General features: G+C 37.9%; 1 long non-coding RNA gene across 2 annotated transcripts in view; it reads left to right on the top strand.

The window, feature by feature from the left end:
* The window catches only part of LOC123597450, a 299,090-nt gene extending 289,825 nt beyond the window's left edge, over window positions 1-9,265 (top strand). For both annotated transcript variants that reach the window (XR_006712127.1, XR_006712129.1), the window contains exons 4-5: window positions 4,227-5,168; window positions 6,200-9,265. This is a non-coding gene — a long non-coding RNA (uncharacterized LOC123597450). The remainder of the gene's footprint in view (window positions 1-4,226; window positions 5,169-6,199) is intronic.
* The last annotated feature ends 12,485 nt before the right edge of the window (window positions 9,266-21,750 follow it).

A 21,750-nucleotide genomic window follows, 5' to 3' on the forward strand; every position in this document is an offset into this window, starting at 1 on the left:
CTGTTCACTTTTTTTCTCTTTCCTTTTTTGCTTTATCTGCAAAGTTTATTTCTATAAATAGAGGTGTAACAGATTGTTCCAACATGTAACAGTTTTGCAGAAAAATACCAGTAACTCATTTCTTAGGATCATCTCTGCCTTCTATATGAAAGAGGTAGTGTATAAAAATACTTTTCAAATCTAAGGTACGAAGCTCTAATCTATAACAATGTACAGAACTCTGAATGGCAAGGAACTAAGGAATAAGAAAGAGTAATTCCTTCATTTTACGAATCCAAGACTGGTAGTTCGAAAGGAACATGAGCCTGCTTGAAACTCTTTGTGATTCACCAGAAAACTCATTAGCTGGACAACTATTGTGCATTCAAGTTTTAGTTGATGTATTAAGCAGAATTCAATGGATTTCAGGAAACACATCCTTTGTGTGTGTGTGGTTGCATGCATGTAAATGTGTGTGTATGTGTCTTTAGCTCTTAAGTCTTTAGATCTGTGGTGAATATCCTGTAGGCACCATATATATGGATGTTATCTATTCTGCCATTCTGTCTTTTGATTGGAGCATTCAGGCCATTTAAAGTAATTATTTATAGGTACACACTTATTGCCGTTTTTAAAATTTGTTTTCTGGTTGCTTTTGTAGTTCTTCTTTGTTACTTCTCTTGTTCTCTTTCTTTGTGATTGATAAGTATCTATTGTGTTTTGTTTGGGTTTTTTAATTTTTGTGTGTGTTTAGCTCAGGTTTTTGATTTGTGGTTACCAAGACATTCATAAATAACATCTTAAGTAAATAAATTTCCATATTAATTTATGGTATTCTAAGTTCAAATACATTCTTATAAAAAGAAAACTGGAAAAGGGAAAATAATCTTCTTTTTCCCTTTTTCTTCCCTTTTTACTCCCTTCTTCACATTTTATGTATACATTGTCATTTTACATATTTTTATTCATAGATTTCTTATGTCTAATTATGTCTATTTTCCACTTAAATTGACTTATAAGAAATGTTAAAGGAATTTCTTTTAGTGATGATAACTTCTTTATTTTTTGGAAACATTTTTTATCTCTTTCAAATCTGAATGATAATCTTGCTGTGTGGAGTATTCTTGTTGTAGGTTTTTTCCTTTCAGCACTTTGAATATATCATGCCACTGCTTTTTGGCCTGGCAAGTTTCTGGTGAAAAACCAGCTGCTAACTTTATAAGGTTTCCCTTGTAGGTAACTTTTTGTTTATCTCCTGCATTTCTTAAGGTCTCTGTTTATTTTTAACCTTTGAAATGTTAATTATTATGTGCCATGGTGTGGACCTCTTGGATTCATCTTGTTTGGAACTCTTTGTGATTCTGGGACTTGAATGTCTATTTCCATCCCTAGGTTAGGGAAGTTTTCAGTTATTATTTCTTCAAATAATTTTTCTACAACTTTATCTCTTCTTCTGGGATCCATATAATGCAAATAATGTTCACTTGATGTTTGTCCAAGCGATATCCTAGTCTATCCTCATTTAAAAAATTCTTTTCTCTTTTCAGCTTATGTGCCTTCCATTATCCTGTCCTCTAGATCACTGATAAGTTCTTCTGCATCCTCTAATCTACTGTTGGTTCCCTCTAGTGAATTTTTAATTTGTTATTGTATTATTTAACTCTGGTAATTTTTAATATTTTCCATATCTTATTGAAGGCCTGCATTCTTCCACTCTTTCCTCTAGCCCAGTGAGTATCTTTACGTTCATTACTTTAAATTCTTTATCACACATATTGCTTATCTCTGTTTCATTTAGTTATTTTTCTGCGTTTTTTTCTTGTTATTTCTTTTGGAACATATTGCTCTGTCTCATCCTTTTGCTTGACTTTCTGTTTTTGTTTCTATGGATCAGGCTAAAAGACTACTTAAACTTGGAGAAATGGTCTTGTGTATGGTGTCTCCTATGCAGACTGTGTATGTTTTGTGACTTTTGCTGGCTGGAACTGTGGCTGTATATGCTTGTTACTCTTTTAAACCATGGCTTTGAAAAGAAAAAGAACAAGAATAGAAAAACAAAGTGAAAAATATAAAATAAGAAAAAAATTAGAAAAAAACTCAAGACTGTGGCTTGTTTTTTGTGTCCTGGCATCACAGGGTGGCTGGTTTGGGCTTATAGACCCTGGGATCACTGAGGTTGCAAGCTTACTATAAACTGGATCCTACTTCCATCTGGGATTTTAAAGTGGAAGGGGAGAGCTTCTTTTCTTTTAAACCCTGGCCTTTTTTTTTCCTGTGCCCCAGCACAACTAGGGTTGTGAGCTTGTGAACCCTGGGATCGCTGAAGTTGCAAGCTCACTAAGATAACAAGACTCACCTGTAATAGTGTCCCTGCTTCAGTCTAGGCTTTTAAGGTGGAGTGGGAATGTAAACCATGTAATTTCATCTGGATAGCTTTCCCACAGTTTTTTTCTGCCACTTGGTAGAGTTCCAGTGTTGTCTTTTTTATATACTAGTTGTTCTTTTGAACTGTGGATGTTTTTCTATTTGTTTCTGGTCCTTTAGTACTATCTCTCCCCACTGCTGTTAGTAATGGGGATATGGTTCCCTTCCTTACCATGTCTACATCTCTCTTGCTGTTGATATTTGGTTGTTCAGTAACTGCTTAGCCCTCACTTCTTCAGGAGGAATAATTCTAATAGGTGTAATTTGGTGTGTGCAGGGGAGGAGGCGAATTCAGAGTTTTCCTATGAATGACAACCTCAAAATAGTTTTTGCAGCAAGTATAGATAACGTCTTGACTAAAAAACTTTAAAAGGCAAATATTTCTGAGGATTTATAAACACCCAAAAGGGCATATGAATAATTTGGTGGGCTGTTTCCAAGTTCAGTTCATTCATCTTTTAACACTAGTGAATATCACAGAGCTTTGAGTTATAAGACTGAATTTCAAACCTGGGTTCTAACATTTACCACTGGCAAATTATTCAGTCTCTCTGTAGTAGAAGCATATTGGATTATTTGTCTAGCACCTATTCACAAGATTGTAACAGATGCCCCATATACATTTGATATGACCCAATTTCCTTACCATAGTTCACAGGATCAATAGATGCTATTCTGGCCCATAAATTTGTTTGTCTTCTTTCAGATATTTGCAGTAGGTTTAGTCTTTCTCCAGATGGCTGGAACATAACATGTATACTCAGGAGCTGTAAGCAGCCATGTTTTTTGCCGTTGTGGATGGAGATGTAAAAGGTACACATTTGTTATAAACTAGGCCCAGAGAGAGTAACAAGAGATGATGGATAGACTAAAGACCCGCTCTTAGTTTATTCTCAATACCCACCCACATTTCTGCCAAGACATTAAACCTGGATGGCTCTGGATATGCATTTATCCCCCATTTTAATTGCATAGCTGAAAGCTGGCTTAGAAGGGTTGAGTTACCATAACAGGAGAGCATGCCCATCTGAACTCAGAGTCTCTTGCTTTCTAACAAGGCCATTTCTGTGACCCCAATCTCCCAATGTTACGTAGTCACATAGATGTTCCCTGACCACTGGCGCTATGACCATATAGAGCATTATGGGAGCAAGTCTCCTCAGTACTGGAACTTTCACCTTGGTGCATGCAGATCATTTATACCCTACTTAATGAATAGATGTTAAGATCCAGGGTGATTGTTCCCTCTCCACTACTTCTAAAGTTTCCTTTGGTAATCTTTATTTATAATTGCATCGGATAGTATGAGTACTTTGTATTCACATCTCCTGTGCAGGACAATTTCTTTCTTTGAGATAAGGGAATCTATTTTAAGTCAGTCTTCTTGTGTTCAAGTTGGGTTTCTGTTACCAGTAAATTGAAGAGTCATATCCACCCAACTATGGCCTCTCTAACCCACAGTGATCTCTTTTAAAAAGTGGGGCAAACAATACCAAGTGAGACAATAAATATAAAACTATTGGTACACAAAACATGTTCTGTAAATTTAAGCAGGATATTTCTTGAAGGATAAAGATTATAAAGATATGCAAATGATAAAAGGATCTTGGAAATAAATTACTTTCTACTATGCAATTTAATTTTGTGATGGGGCAGTTTCAATATTCTATAAAGATTTGCAAAATTCATTGCATTCTTTAGTAGTGTGATACTTGACCTTTTTCTATTAGTTTTCATTCCCAACTCATTTATTGTCATGTATTTATTACTGTATATTTTTGATATTTGTTCATTTTATTAATCCTCAAATATTCTTATTTAAGCCTTACACGGTTTCTACAGTTAGAATGTTTTTGGCTACAAGCAACCCTTCCATCTCCAACATGGATTCCGACTAAAACAATACATAACTTTATTATTTCACATAAGATTAAGTCTTCAAGTAATGATGAATCTGTAATCAGTTAAGTTACCATCTAAACAAGATGCCAGAGGCCAACATTCTTTCTACCTTGACTCTCTGCTCCCTTTAGCCTGTTGGGTTTTATCCTGAAGCTGTCATCCCTTATGATCACAGGTGGCTCCTTGTTGTTCTGGTTGCCATTATCATACCACAAAACAACATCCAGATGAAAAGACTCCTTTTCTTCATTTATGTCTTTTTATTATCAACAAATGCTTTCCTAGAAGCCCCCAGAGACTTTTTCTTATGTCCCAGGAGCAAGCATCACCCAGCATAACAATTCATAAACCAAATGTCAGCAAGGGAGATAGGATTAGTGGTACTGGCTTCAGAAGTGAAATGCATAATTTTACATTAATGGAAAGCTTTGCCTGTCCACATCAGGACTCCTTTGGGAATCTAGAGGACAAAGCAGAAATAAAGAGATGTACAGAACTTTTAATCACCCAGAAGCTGTGATGCTGCCCCACAAAGCAGCACACTCACTTGGCCCTTATTCTAGCCCCTCAGTGTTTTTACATGCTTGTGTGAGTCTTTTGGGTCAGGTTTAAATCCTGGCTCTTTCAATTATTGCTTCATGATATGGGTAATTAACTCAGTTTCCTTATTCAGAAATAGGGATAATAATAGCACCACATTCATAGTGTTGTTTTGAATATTAAAATAGTTAGTATAAGAAAAGCATTTAGAAAGGTGCCTTGCTATACGAAATAATCAGTACATTGTACACACACACATTCACCCATTGATTCATATTTATATGAATTGAACCGAATGACAAGAGGAATCAAATATTGTCAAGGTAAGGTATTATCACATTCATGCTGAATCCTCATTTCGTATCATCTTTTGCCTTAGGTCAGGTTCCCTGGTAAAGAACTCTTGAGATTGGATTGCAGGAGATTTGCTGAAAAGTGCTTTCAGAAACACTCCTGTGAGGGGGTAATGGAGGTAGGATTGGGCAGCAGGGGAAATTGGGCTGTAATGAAGTTGCCTTGAAGTCCTTGTCTGAGCCTGTGGGGAGGCTCTAGAGCTGGGATAGTTTTCCTGCTAGAGCCTCCCAGATTGAGGCAAAGGGGCTGGGCCCTTGCACTCTGCATATTGCATAATCAGTCATTTATGCATACTACAGAGAGGGGGTTTAATTTGGGGTGAGGCACCTTCCTTTGTTGAGGGTGATTGCTGGAGAAAGGAGCAGCTATGAGCCCAACAGTCCTAGCAATGGGGCGTTCAGGGTGCCCCAGTCTTAAGAAGCCATGGTTCTAGGCAGATTCCTATAGTATCAACTCTGGAAGGTAATTGCTGTCACTCTGTGTGGATAAAGTGGAGGACCACAGAGCAGAAGACAATGCCATGGGATGAATTGCCTAAAGCTTCTACCTCTAAAGCTTCCAGCTGTAGTGAAAAATCAGCCTCAGGTTAATGAGGTATTCATGAGTAAGCCCAGAACACCTGAATTGACATTGTGCCAGGGTGACCATGAGGTACCATCTGCTTGTTACACATGGCCCAGGATTGGAAAAGTTGATGGAGTCAGAATGCCATGGTTTGGAGCAAAGGAAGCCTGAATATTCTTAGGAAGTTTTAAATCATAATCATGAATGTGAAGGAAGGGATGTCAGAGCACAATAGACTTCGATAATTTAGATAATTATTTGTGTTTAATTATGGAAAGATAAAACTCCCAGAAGTGGGTAATATTCTGAGCGAAGGTTCACAGCAACAAATAGGGGTGAGAGAAAACCCAGTTTGCTACTAGTAGTGGCAGATATATATTCTTCAAACCAGTTTCCTCTTTCTTTTTTGAGATATATCCATTATACTTGCATTTAGGTGGAGTCGTGGGACTTAATTCTGGCCAATGGAAAATGGATGGAAGTAATGTATATCACTTCTATGAGTGGCCTATAGAAACTTCCTTTCAAGATCAATCCTTCTTCCCTTTCTGACTGGTTGAATGGAGACAAGCTCTCAGCCCCTCTCCTCAGGGCAACCTAGACAATCATGTGGTGAAGACAGCAGGCCTTCCAAAAGATGCCTACTAGAGAGCACCCTCCCTCCCACACACAGAACACCAAACTGAACTGTAAGGTGAGCAAGAAGTAATTGTGTTGTCTTTATTTTATGTTATTTCATTGTGTTAAGTCACAAAGATTTCAAGCCTTACCTGCTATGACAGCTAGCAAATATCTCAATAAATATACCCATCTTTGTGGGCCTGGAGAAATAGATGACATATCTAACTATGATAGCAACTGTTTGTATTTTTCTTTCCTACTATAATCTATCTTTTTAGAAACTCCTGTGGTTACAAACTAGAGGCTGATAGGCTAGGTTGGGGCACAGATATTTTTTATTTGGCCTGTGCAATATTGTCTGGATTCATTGTCAACACACACACACCTTTTCATGTCTGGCATCTCTGAAAAAGGCAGAATATCCATAACGCTATTGATGGCAACTATTGGCTTGGCCAAATAGAGGTCCCCTGTCGATAGAGCATGGGATCTCCATTTGCCACTATCCCCAACCCTCTTAACTGTATCATGGCCAGTCCACATCCCCTGTGTATGTTGTCTGCCAGGTCTCTGGAGCCCTTAGGACTTGTTGTTAGCCCCTTTCTTTGTAAAGAGTGCTGGGCTTTCTGAGAGGTGTTCTTTGGTTAGTTTGTTTCTCTAAGCATTTTCTCCCAATGACATTTCAAATGCCCTTCCAAGTTGTACAGGGCAAGATGGGGTTTTCCTCCTTCTGTGCATCTGCAGTACTAATGGATGCAGAATCAGCACTTCATGTGGAATCTGAAAGCTGTCAAGCTTCTCCCCTGACTTTCCACTTAGGTGGTGGGAGGGCTTTATCAACTACCTAAAATAACCAAAATGGACCTGCTGCATTCCTGCTGCATTTCTTTCCAATACATTTGAAACCTTTGTTCAGATATTGGACATGCAAGACAACAAGCGTCAAGACAATGGAGCCACCAAGAATTGTGACCCTTTATCTAGCCCTGGTGTGGAACTATTAATTACTGCAGACTATGCCCCACTTCCCTGATGCTGAGAACAACATAATGAAGCCCTGTGGAGACACTGAGAGAAAGAATACCTATCATTAACTCTTCACACAGACAGATAAGGCTGGGAAAGTGCAAACTTGGATAAAACTCTTCTTTATGGATATCCAGGGAGATGAAGAGTGTTTCTTTAAAATAAAGCTTGTCTTAAAGAGAATCACTTTCAAGGATTAAAGGTAGTAGTATATGGGTAACATGCTTTTAAGCAACAACTCACGGGGACAAAATGATATCCTTTATGGCCAAAGCACTCTGAAAAAATGGTTTACATTCTTCAAATATTATGATTTTTGTTTAATTTTTAGAGAATTGCAATAAGATGGTCCCATTTCCTTATAGCTCTCTTTTGGTGACCTCATCCAAATTTAAGTTTCTAAATCTGAATGTAAATGAATGGATCAGACCTGTATAAGTCAGGGCCAGTGAGAGAAATGGGCACTTTGTAATAGAAGTAATTTCAAATTCCAGTAAAGCTCTGCTTGATTTCCCCCTTTTCCATCTAGCATGCTAATCTCCATCTGGCTGCAGTAGCAGCATCTGCCTTTAAAATGACCCTTTTCCTTCTCAGGAAGGAGAGCGAATTGTGCTCTCCATGTTTCAGGACTGCACCTCTTCTGGGTCACCCTCCTGACTAATGTGCTTTTCTATGAGTAATATCATAATTCACAGTTTTTTCCCCCTTTTTCTTTGAGACTAACTGGGTAATTCAAGTTTCATTTTCTCTCTCTGGGTATTTAAAGGCCAGCCCTTCAGACCAATTTTAGCCATCTATTACTGGTGAGCCAATTTCTTGAGAGGCCTATTTGCAGAGCTGGTTCTGTAAGCTTGAGCCTGCTCCACCAGCCAGGCCCTTACATTGCATGTGGAATTTATTCAGACAAAGTCATTTTTTGAGCATAAAATGAATGTCATGGAGTCAGTATCACTGACTTTGTAGGCTATTTTCAGTACCATTTAGGCACTGATTGGGCCTTTTACATGGTCTCTAATATTACAGATTTGGTAAATATCAAGTATTAACCAAACTACTTCTGACACATTCCAACTCATGACTTCCTTCCTTTTTAATTGTGTGCAGAAATAGAACAGAATATGACAATAGGAAGATGTTACATGGTTCTATGATTGGTGACAGGATTAGGGAGAGGAAGCAACTCTCACAATATGTCTTATGCCAATTTTGGTAATAAGCAAACGTGGAATTTGGATCCAAGCTAAGGTAAATATATTCATATTGGTGCACGTATGCTCCTATTTTCATGTATGTTTTATGGAATCTGTCTCATAATTTTGTGATCACAGCTCATATACATGACTAGGACATGAAATCTTGTACATCTAATTGACAACAGGTGTCATCCTGTATATGGCAAATGAATCTGATATTCCATGTAGTGTTTGGTATGTATGGTCATCTACAAAATCCTATTTGTGAAATATAAAATTTGGATTTTGTATGTGCTTTGTTCTGAATCTGGAAAGAGATGGTATTTCTTAGTGTTTGTCTTTCCTGATATGTAGCCCTGATTAGTTGTAAAATTGAGGTATTTAAAAATGATTGCTGGAAGCTTTACAGTCTTTGAGAGGAAGGATAGGAAATGTCTAAGGAAGTAAGAGGCTTTGGAGTTATATGATAATCAGACAGAATAAAACCCACAATTTTCTGGCTTCTGTAAATAATAGGAATATCACTGGTCATGGAGGTAGGTATAGAGTTGAAACAGTGATGGCAAGAGCTTTTTCTCCTCTTCTTTGGAACACATACATATTTGGTAACTATATATTTTTTATTCATTTTGAGAGAGAGAGGGCAGAGAGGTAGGGAGAGAATCCCAAGCAGGCTCCCTGCTGTCAGTGTGGAGCCCAACGCAGTACCTGATTCCACAAACCATCAGATCATGACCTGAGCCGAAATCAAGAGTCAGATGCTCAATTGACTGAGCCACACTGTCAGTTGTGGGGTACCCCCACAACTATATTTTTTAAATCAATAATGGGGTCATGTAATATGATTTGAACATTCTTCAAGGCTCTATCTTTGATATGAAAATTTTATGTGTAATGGTACAGAAATTTAAATTCAGCTCTCAGAAAAACACATGTTCTTATTTTGAATTTCCCTTAATCCTCTAGGAGAATATTGATCTTATTAATACTAGCTAATGAGAGAGCTCTGGTGGGCACCTCTCTGTGTGTTGGTCTTCTAGACTCAGTCCCTTTATTTTCATTGTTTTCCTTAGAATGGTAAGAATTTCAGGACTGGTAGGGGAAGAGTGTTATATTAGGGATGAAACCAAATTAGAGAAAGCAGATCCCAAGAACTCATAAGAGAGATAAAAATCAGTCATTAGGTAACAATTTTCAGCTATTCATCATCAGTTTACCAATACATGGTACTGATGGACAAGCATCTTTCAGCTGAAGTTAACTAATACTTTTTAACAACAGTAATAGCAAATATCACTTATTAAATGCTCACTATATTCCAGACATGCTAACCACCCTCTCTCTCTTATTTAGCCCTTACAACATACATATGAGGCAGGTACCATTATCTTTTTACATAAGATGAAAGGAAACAGCTTTAGGGAGATTATTCTATTTCATTGATTCTGAGGCAAACGTTATTTTACATTTTATTTTCTTAGACATCATGCTGCATCTTCAAATTGATGGAATCTTATGACAGTTTTCATTTTCTGGTCATAAACATCAACAGTGCCAGGTTGAAAACTTGCAGAATGAGTGCCAAATTTAGGGAAGAAAATCCCAGACGGGATAGTGGGATTTTTAACTCCCGTGAAGCAAATAGTTGTGGAGGTGGTGAGAAAGGAGGCATATCAGACAGATTTAGCATCATTCCCAACAGTTTTAAGTTAACTTTTAAATTAAAAGTAAGCTAGCTCTGCAGAACTGGAAACCGTGTGTCTTTTGTTCTCTGTGAATTTTCTTACAAAACGCAGCACTGTTCATGCTGTCAGTAGACTGAGGATCACTGTATGATATGATGTAGAAAACCACGGACATTCATGACTCTAACATGTTTCAGAAGAGTCAGATTCTACATGTCAACAAGTTTTAGAAATACCTTAACCAATTTCTTTATACAACATAGACATAGAAGTGATCCATGACAAAAATCCATGGCTAATAAAATTTAAAGTAGCTCTTTCATTAATTCTAACATAAAATGTTTCAGAGATAAAAAGCATTATGTCATAGTCTACAATCACTAGTATCTTTATTCAATAAAATAGAGATAAAGGTTTGTCTGGATTTAGAGGCCAAGGTCAGAATGTCAGGCTACAAGGTATTCACTAATGTTATGTTAAAAATTTCTTTCTTGAGGACAAGCATGGCAAGACCACTAATCTCTTTTTGGTGAAGACATCCTGAGACCAAGAAGTACTAATTATACTTATTACTATTATGTTATTTTCTAAGACAGGGTGAGAGAGAATCTTAAGCAGGCTCCATGCCCAGTGTGGAGCTCGACATAGGGCTCGATCCCATGAACCGTGAGATCATGACCTGTGTCGAAATCAGGAATCAGATGCTTAACCAAATGAGCCACCCAGGCACAGATACTAATTATTATAATGCCATGTTAAACTTATACTGCACCTTAAAGTTTGCACAGCTCTTTCACTAATTTTGCTTCTTGACTTCTTAAAACAATGTGATGAGGTAGAAATTGTTATCCCCTCATTTCCTGTAAAAACAGAGTGTCACATGAATTGTCACCACATACATTTGCTGACTTATGGTGGATTCCCTGGGAAAGAACTCTGAGTGGAAATGTTTCTGTAAGAAGTTTGTTGAAGAGTGCTCCCAGGAAGGTCCACTAGGGATGGGTGGGAACAGAATTGGGCACAGTGGCAGCTGAGCTGCAATAGAGACCTTAGGTGACCCCATGGAGAGCTTTGGAATCGGGATGGCCATTCAAACTTCACATAAGGCAAGGGGGCAAGGCCTATGTCCCCTACATCAACCAGCCATTGGATGTGGACTGCTCTGAAAGAGGGGATGTAATCTGGGTAAGGCCACTTGCTACCTTGAATTGATAACAATTACTGAACTCAGCTGTGAGCCATCAGCTGTCAATACTTTTAATAGCTGGCAACATGAACACTGGTTCTGAAGATAGAGTCTGGGTGGCATACTACAGCATCCGCTAAAGCCTCCTTCTTATGTTTCTCATATCCACTTGTTTTGTATATAAGGTCACCCCATCTGAGAACTGCTCCTCTATGATTCTGGTACATCAGTTTCTCTGAGAAAACTTAGAAGGAGTGGGTACTCAGAAAAACTTAATCTCCTGCTGCTACAGCTAGATTCAGGTGTACTGATACTCTCCACCTCCACCTCTCTTACTTATTCCCCTTTCCTTTGTTTGGCTACGACCTCACCTCTCCTAGGTGACATACCCAGTAGGGTGACACAGACCTTTATCCCTGAGAGGTATGAGCTTCTGACCATACCTGTCTCATGACATGGTTGCTGTAATAGTCTATTTACTGTTAATGCTGGGCAAGGAGGATTTGGACATACATCAGTGGATTACCTGGGTGTCAGATATCTGTCCCTACTGTGTGGCAGCAGTTCTATCTCCTAATGGCAATCACAGTCTATCACCCCTATCTATCTATCACTCACTCTTTCCTTGCTTGTTGGTCTCTTGACTCGAGGACCACAAAGTGGATGGCATATATCTCTGTGAATCACAATGGGATACGGGGGGGTGGGGGGTGTAGTACTGAGGGATAGGGAATAGATTCCTCTGTCCTTGGGCACAGAAAAACAGCCATGGTTTAAAAGAGCAATTAAGTGGGGCGCCTGGGTGGCGCAGTCGGTTAGGCGTCCGACTTCGGCTCAGGTCATGATCTCACAGTCCGTGAGTTCAAGCCCTGAGTTGGGCTCTGTGCTGACAGCTCAGAGTCTGGAGCCTGTTTCGGATTCTGTGTCTCCCTCTCTCTCTGCCCCTCCCCCGTTTATGTTCTGTCTCTCTCTGTCTCAAAAATAAATGAACGTTAAAAAAAAATTTTGAAAAAGCAGAATCAGACCTACAATACAGAGAACATACTGATGGTTTCTATAGGGAAGTGAGTGAGAGGATGGGCAAAATGGGTGAAGGGGAGTGGGAGACATAGGCTTCCAGTTATGAAGTGAATAATTCATGGGAATAAAAGGCAGGACATTATGAATTTAGTCACTGATCCTGTAACAGCATTGCATGGTGATAGAGAGTAGCTATACTTGTGGTGAGCAAAGCATAATGTATGAACTCATAGAATCAGTATGTTGCACACCTGAAACTAACATAACAATGTGTCACCTATACTCAAAGGAAAAAAAAAGAGGAAGTAAGGATATTTAGAGATATTTGAATACTGAAAACAATTTAAATATATACTTTCTGGTGTTATTTGTACAGGTCTGAATTATTGTTCTAACTCAAGGGTCCATAAACAGTAGCCCACAGGCCCAAACCAGTCTGTTATCTGTTTTTGTAAAAGTTTTACCGGAACACAGCTATGCCATTTGTTTACAAATGTCTATGGATGCTACTGTACCAAAATAACAGAGTTGTGTGGTTGAAATAGAGACAGTGTGTCCGTAAAACCTAAAATATTTACTCTTTTAGGTTTAGGTAGCTCTTTTCAGGAGCAGTTTGCCAACCCCTAGTCTAACTAACTGAATTGTGGTTAACAATTCATTTGGTCATAAAAATAACAAGTTTGGTATATTTAGAAAATAAGTTGTAAATAAAATAAAGTTTATTTGATGGTAATATACAAAATTTTTCCATGAAAAAAATAAACTTTTTCTCCTAAATATTTGGTGACATATATTTAACTCTATCTTTCTTTTGGACTTCTGGGATTTTTCTCACTTTTTAATTTCTGTCTAATGCATTGTTTGGCTTAGTTGTTTATCCTGCAGCCTGATCTCATGTCACACTTCCCTATCCTGAGCTTACTAAATTTTGAGTCCTCTGAGTTCTTGTAGCCTTTAAATGTTTTTTTTTTTTTTCTGCTTTGTTATTCTTTTCTTTTTAAACATCATCAGGAGCTTAAGTCCACATTCTGTGCCAACAGCACTCAAGTTGTAGGGGCCTAGGGTACTCAGTTGTCTCGTCCACTGGGAACATTCCACAATGGTATAGATATAAAAATTGTGTCTGGCTTTATTCCAGGAGACTTTTTCTCCTACGGGTACCAGTGAGGTCATCGAAGGAAGCATGTCTGGTACTTTCTGTAGTTGCTTGATGAGGGGCTTCCAGAAACAGATTCGGCACTGGAGCTATAGCTCTCGGCAATGTATGTGCTTTGACTTAAGTCAAGCAAAGAGACATTAGTTTAACTGTCACTTGAAGGTTTTGCTGTATTTTCAGAAGTCCCTACTGAGCAGATTGACATCAGAAAAGGCCCATTTTTCAACTAAGAACTGAACAAAACAATCCCCCTTACATCATTCCTCATAATCAATCTGCCTACAGCTAGTCTTCCTATGAGAGATGACTGTAGATGATTTTTCTGACCATGAGGGAAGATGGATTGGGAAGGGGCTACCATATGTTTGAAGAAGAAATATCTTTCCCTGCCCCTGCACTCATTAGTTTATAAGTTTGTGTGGGGTTCTTCTGCATGGCTGTTCATCAATGCCCTTTGGGGTGTAGAGTTTGTACTTTGGGGTGGAGAAGGGTTTGGATGCTAAAATGAGAACAAGGAAAGAAGAAGGTAAATGTTCTCCAAGTCCTGCAGTGGAGCCCTGAGCAACTCTCGGCTACCAACGTTCCAAATTTCTGTGTTCTGAGAAACTTCTGGTACTTGCAGCAAGTATATAGCTCCAGGGGTCCTGTAGCCTGAAGGCACTGCAACAGCATTAGCATAGTGTGCCTGAGTTGGGGTGGAGCTAAGCAGTGCCCCTCTATTGCCAAACCCTCTATCTGAATGAAACCACTCTGGAAAGCAAGCCTCACTTTAGGGTAACTTGTCAATGGTGCCTGTTCAATTTTAACTTATATATCCTCTCCCATTAAATGCTTGACAGCGAAGAACTTTAAAGAATTCATGTATTAAAAAAAAATTCTACCGAGGACAAGAAATTGTAACTGGCTAATAGATACTAGGCATCCGCTTACTATGCAGAGGCTTCCTACACATATCCTGAAGAATTTGTAGATTATGCAATTATTTTTCCTTTACACTTTGCTGAAGTTTGGCCAATGGCCAGAGCATCACAAAGATTCTGGAAGCTGTAAGCAGAAGAGCACAGAACGTTTCTGCAGAGATAGGAGCGTGCTCAGCCATTGCTAAATCCCTTCTTTGGCTTGACTTTCAGGGAACAAGTCCAGAGGTCAGAAGACAGATTAAGTCCTCTATCTTCATCTTTTACCAGAACATTGAAAGGCCCAAATCAATTGAACAGGTTGGATGAGAAAGCAAGGGGATAATCTACTGTAAAAGGAAATCTTTTTGGATACCTAAGCAGGTACAGAAAAAAGAGTCTCTGGCTTGCCTGGAAGAGCAAGCGTGGTTTCTGAGAAGGCAGTAGAGTGCATTAGGTAGGTAGTGAGTCTCTCAGTTCCTACATGAGGTGGCCGGGCATAATTGAGAGAACAAATACTTCCTGAACTCCTACTCTCTGTGCCAGGCTGTAGAGAGACAATGTGAAAGATACCATGTCTTTGGCCTCAAGAATTTATTATCTAGAGAAGAAACTCTCAAAGAGAATCATTTACATTGTGGCTCTTCGTTGGATTAAATGAATGAAAATTGGTCCTATAATATTTAGGACTAATGTGCTGAATTATATGTACAGTGTATAGGCATTCTTCCTAGGCCAGATCTAATGGGTAGGTTATTTTGTAATTCTGGGGCAGAATATAGTGGAAGTGGTAGTGTGCCCTGTTCCTTGGAGATGCAGCCCTGGGGCGTGGTGAACAGTTGGTGGACGTGGTTCAGCCATAGCCTGCATAGTGCTAATCTCCAGAGTCTGCCATTCCTCTTCGAGGTTGCTCTGTTTCTAAGTATGCATGTGCACTTGGGATGCTGGTCATAAATTTAGAACACCTCCCCTGGGATGGTAATTATGAATTACAGATGAATGAAAGATCACTTATTCGGGAAATGTTCCAATTCCAAAACTAAAGACAGAAGAGGTATCCAGATGTAAAGCTCTGACACACAAAGCACAAATATTTGCTAGGATATTAAAAATACTAACATTAAAATTAGCTCTCATAAAATCCAGGTAAAAATGCTTCTTGATGTCAAATATTAACTAAACTTGACATCTGATTCCATTAGAGTTGATATTTGATACCATTTTCAAAATACAAGTGTATTTTTCTTCCAAATGGAAGGGTGACATAAATAATATTTGCAATTGATATCTGTTCTTGTCAGGATTAAGGGCAAATTTTGTGCTCTGTTTGCTGGACAAACTGGGGAAGGAAGTGAAAATATGACTTTAATGCATGGTTATGAAAATATAATTGTCCCTGAAAACTTGGCAATCATAAAATACATTTTCCTTTAATTCAATCTATTTAAAGCTGAAGTAAAAAATCCTTGATGATCAAATAATAAAGATACATACCATCTGGCACAGTATATAATGGCAACGGGTTCTAGAAGGTCAAGTGTAGTTTGCTCTATAATATCCAGGGACTATACTCACTTCAGAAGAGATAAGGGAAATCAATTCCATAGGAGCCCAGAAACAAAAGGGCAAGTAGTGTTCCATGCCAAGTTTTAGGGAATATTTCCCAAGTGACTTCATTTTGCTTTCCAGAAAATTTGGCCACTTAGGTAATTATTCTAGTGAACAGCATTGTCTTATTACCTGAAATATTCACCAGTTACACGTGCTATAAATGTACCCCATTTATTTTCTGCTTAAGAGGGCATAAGAACTTACGCAACTTGGCTTCTCAGAGAGGATGAAACATTCCTAGATGGTGTTGGCTGGGAATATGGCAGAGTAGGAGGAACCTAAGCTTGTCTTGTCCTATGGATACAACTAGGTAACAGCCACATCAGTGTAAATAACCCAGACAACAATCCAAAGACTGGCAGAACAAACTCCACAACTAAATAGTGGAGAAGAAGCCACACTGAAGAGGACAGGAAAGGTAAAGATATGGGACTGACCATAGCCATCCATGGTGGGGAGGGATCCAGGGGCATGGATAAGGGTTGAAAACAGGCTTTCATACCAGGGAACCCATGTACAGAGAGGAGGAATCCCTATAATATTTGCTTTTGAAAGTGAGAAGAGCCAAATATTGTGAGTTCTTACAACCAGTGGGACTTAAAGTCTGATATTTTAAAAATCAGTGTGCTTAGCTCTGGGAGAGCCCCAAGGACATTAGGAAGTAGAGTTCCTGCCCTTAAAGAGACAGTATGATAATCAGCCTGTGCAGATACAGCACAGACCTAGCAGTTTGAAAAATACCAGGAATAGACAGGAGGGAGGGTGATTTTCTCATCTCAGAGCATGCCCCTAAGAGACAGGGTTCATGGGGAGACCACTTCAGGAAAAAAGGAGCTGACAGGGTGCCATTTCCATCCCCTGCTTCCCAGCATAAACAATGACCTCCAGACAGAATAAGTATAGCACTGACAGTCTTTACCTAACTTGTTTACACCAAACTGCCTCCCCTTGCACTTCAGCAGATCCACCCTTCCCAGTTACCTTTCCCTTAGTCCTTGTGCTGTGGGCCCCTCCTTTAGGAGACTGGTGAAAACCCTGCCCATACCACATCTCCTGACTTGTGCCTTTTTTGTGGGACTTCACTTCTGGTGATGGCAGTGGCAGGTCTGCTTTCACAAACAGACCATCAAACACTTTGTTAAAATGTGCCTCACCCCTGCTGGGGACTAAACACTGACCACAATAGACAAAGAGACCCTCTGTAGACAAAGGGACTGAAGGAAAAAGAGGCCAAGACTCAACAGCAGAGCACACGCAACACACATACGAGATACTCCCTGAAGTGCTAGGCCCTGGGAAACAGGGGACACTGCACTTGCAGGATCTCTTCTTCAAAAGGCCATTATTGTTAAGAACAAGAGAAGTAGCTGATTCCTAACACAGAGAAACATATACAGAAAGTTAGACAAAATGAGGAGACAGAGAAATATCTCCCAAATGAAAGAGTAGAAACAAACCACAGAAATGAAATGGGTATAAGTAATATGCCTAATAGATAATTTAAAGTAATAATCATAAAGATATTCACTGTACTTGAGGATAAGAGTTTAGGACATCAGACCCTTAACACAGAGATGAAAAAAAAGAATGAATCAGACATGAAGAACACAATAAATGAAATTAAAGATATACTTGATGGAATAAATACCAGGATAGATGAAGCAGAGGAATGAATTAACAACCTGAAAGACAAAGTAATGGAAAGTAACCAAGCTGAGCAAAGGAGAGGAAAGAAAATTATGTAAATTGAGAATAGTCTTAGAGAACTCAGTGACTGTAGTAACATTCACATTATAAGGATATCAGAAGAAGAGAGAGAAAAATGAGTAGAAAACTTATTTGCAGAAATAATAGCTGAAAAGTTCCCTATTCTGGAGGAGGAAACAGATATCCAGATCCAGGAGGGACAGAGATCACCCCAAAAATTCAACCCAAGGAGGTATACACCAAGACATATACAGCAATTAAAATGGCAAAAAGTAGCAATAAAGAAAAAAAAATTAAAAGCAGCAAGAGAAAAGTAGGCAGTAATGTGTGAGGGAGACCCCCTTAAGGTTATGAGTAGATATTTCAGCAGAAACTATGCAGGCCATAAGGGAGGGGTATGATATATTCAAGGTGCTGAAAGGGAAAAATCTGCAGCCAAGAATATTCTATCCAGCAAAGCTACCATTCACACTGAAAGGAGAGAGTTTCACAAATTAAACCTGCCCTATAAGATACATTAAAGGGGACTTTCTGAATACAAAGGAAAGATCATAAGTAGGAGTATTTAAGGTAAAAATCACAAAAGCAGTAAAAGTAGCATTTCTATAAAAATCAGTCAAGGGATTCATAAAATAAAAGGATGTAAAATATGACACCATAAACTGAAAACGTGGGTTGGGGGAGGAATAAAGAATAGGTTTAAACTTAACTATAAACAATGTAGACTGCTATATGCAGAAGATGTTATATACAAACCTAATGGTAACCACAAACCAGTAACCAATAATAGATATGCAAAGAATAAGGAGAAAGGGATCCAATAATATCATTAAAGAAAGCCGACAAACCATAAAACAGAGCACAAGGAGAAAGAATCAGAGAAAATCTATAGAAACAACCAAAAAACAACACAATGGCAATAAACATATCTATCAATAATTACTTTGAATATAAATGGATTAAACATTTCAATCAAAAGACAAAGGGTGACAGAGTGGATAAAAAAAGCAAGACCCATCTATATGACTTACAAGAGACTCATTTTAGACCTAAAGACACTGGCAGATTGAAAGTGAGAGGACAAAGAAACATTTATCATGCAAATGGATGTCAAAAGAAAGCTAGAGTAGCAATATTTATATCAGACAAAATAGTCTTTAAAACAAAGACTATCGCAAGAAACAAAGAAGAACAGTATATAATAATAAAGGGGACAATCCAAGGAGAAGATATAGCAATTGTAGATATTTATGTATCCTACAGAGGAGTACCCAAATACATAAAACAGTTAAAAATGAAGGAACTAATCAAGAGTAATACAGTAATAGTGGGGACTTTAACTCCTTCCCACTCACATTGATGGACAGATCATCCCAAACAGAAAATCAACAAGGAAACAGTGGCTCGGAATGACACAGTGGACCAGATGGACCTAACAGATATATTCAAAACATTCCTTCCTAAAACAGCAGAATACACATTCTTTCAAGAGCACATTAAACATTCTTCAGAAGAGATCACATATTGGACCACAAAATAAGTCTCAATAAATTTAAAAAAATGAAGTTGTACATGAACCTTATCTGACTACAATGCTGTGAAACTAGAAATCGACCCCAGGAAAAAAATTGGAAAGAGCAAAAATGCATGGAAGTTAAATAACATGCTACTAAACAATGAATAGGTCAAGTAAGAAATCACAGAATAAATAAAAATGTTACATGGGGAGAAATGAAACCAAAAACACAGTGGTCCAAAATCTTTAAGATGAAGCAAAAGGTGTTCTAAGAGGAGAATTTATGGCCATACAGGCCTATTTCAAGAAGCAAGAAAAATCTCAAATAAACAACCTGTGTACCTACAGGGGCTAGTTAATGAACAAATATAGCCCAAACCCACAAAAGGAAGGAAATAATAAAGAACAGAAATAAAAGATCTAAAAACTACACACACACACACATACACAGAGCAAACAAACAAAAACAATAGAACAGCTCAATGAAACTAGGAGCTTATTTTTTGAAAAGATGAACAAAATAGATAAACCTCTATCAAGTCTCATCAGGAAAAAAAAAACGACATAAAAAAACGAAAATCACTACTTAAAGGGGAGAAATGACAACCAACACCACAAAAATACAATTTTAACAGAATTTTATAAAAACCTATATATCAACAAGTTGGAAAACTTAGAAGAAATAGATCAATTCCTAGAAACATATAAACTACCAAAAGTAAAGCAGGAAGAAATAGAAAATTTGAACAGATCAATTACCATCAATGAAATTGAATCAGTAATCAAAAAACTCCCAAAACACAAAAGTTCAGGACCAAATGGCTCCACAGCCCAATCGTACCAAACATTTAAAGAAGAGTTAATATCTATTCTTCTTCAATTATTCCAAAAAATTGAAGAGGAATGGGTAAATTTCCAAATTCATTCTATGAGGCCAATATCACACTGATACCAAAACGACATCACAAAAAAGAGAACTACGGGCCAATATCTCTCATGAATATATATGCAAAAATCCCCCACAAAATATTAGCAAACAGAATCCAACGATACATTAAAATAAATCAAGTGGGATTTATTCCCAGGATGCAAGGGTGGTTCAATATTTGTAAAACAATCAACGTGATGCATTACATCAACAAGAGAAAGGAAAGAAAACATATGGTATTTCAACAGATGCAGAAAAAGCATTTGACAAAGTACAACATTCATTCATGATACAAACCCTCTGCCAAGTAGGTATAGAGGGAACATATCTCAACATAATATAGGCCTTAAGTGAAAACCCAGAGCCAACATCATATTCAGTGGTAAAAACTGAGAACTTTCCCCCTAAGATCAGGAACAAGATAGGGATATCCACTCTCACCACTTTTATTCAACATAGTACTGGAAATCCTAGCCACAGCAATTAGACAACATAAAGAAATAAAAAGCATCCAAATTGGTAAGGAAGAAGTAAAACTCTATTTGCAGATAATATGATACTCTATGTTAAAAACCCTAAAGACTACACCAAAATACTACTGATACTGATAAATGAATACAGTAAAGTCACAGGATACAAAATCAATGTCCAGAAATCTGTTGCATTCCTACATACTAATAATGAACCAGCATGAAGTGAAATTAAGAACAGTTCTATTTATGATTTTACCAAAAACAATAAAATATTTAGGAATAAACTTAACCAAAGAGGTTAAAGATCTGTACTCTAAAAACTATAAAACATTGTTGAAAGAAATTCAAGATGACACAAATAAAAGGAAAGACATTCCATACTCATGGGTTAGAAAAATAAATATTGTTAAAATGTTTATACTATCCAAAGCAGGCTACACATTTAATGCAATCCCTATCAAAATACCAACAGCATTTTTCACAGAGCTAGAACAAACAATCCTAAAATTTGTATGGAACCACAAAAGACCTCAAATAGCCAAAGCAATCATGTAATATAAAATCAAAACTGGAAATATCACAATTCCAGATTTCAAGTTATACCACAAAGCAGTAGTAATTAAAACAATATGGTACTGGCATGAAAATAGACACACAGATAAATGGAATAGAACAGAAAACCTAGAAATAAACTCATGATTATGTGGGCAATACATCTTTGACCAAGGGAAAATGATTAACAAGGGGAAAAAGAGAGTCTCTTCAACAAATGGTGTTGGAAAAACTGGACAGCCACATGCAAAAGAGTAAAACTGGACCACTTTCTTAGACTCTACACAAAAGTAAACTCAAAAATGGATTAAAGTCCTGAAACTATAAAACTCCTTGAGGAGAGTACAGGCAGCAATGTCTATGATATTGGCCATAGTGTCATTTTTCTAGCTATGTCTCTTGAGGAAGGGGAAATAA

This window comes from Leopardus geoffroyi, chromosome A1 (assembly GCF_018350155.1).
Source record: "Leopardus geoffroyi isolate Oge1 chromosome A1, O.geoffroyi_Oge1_pat1.0, whole genome shotgun sequence".
NCBI lineage: Eukaryota > Metazoa > Chordata > Mammalia > Carnivora > Felidae > Leopardus > Leopardus geoffroyi.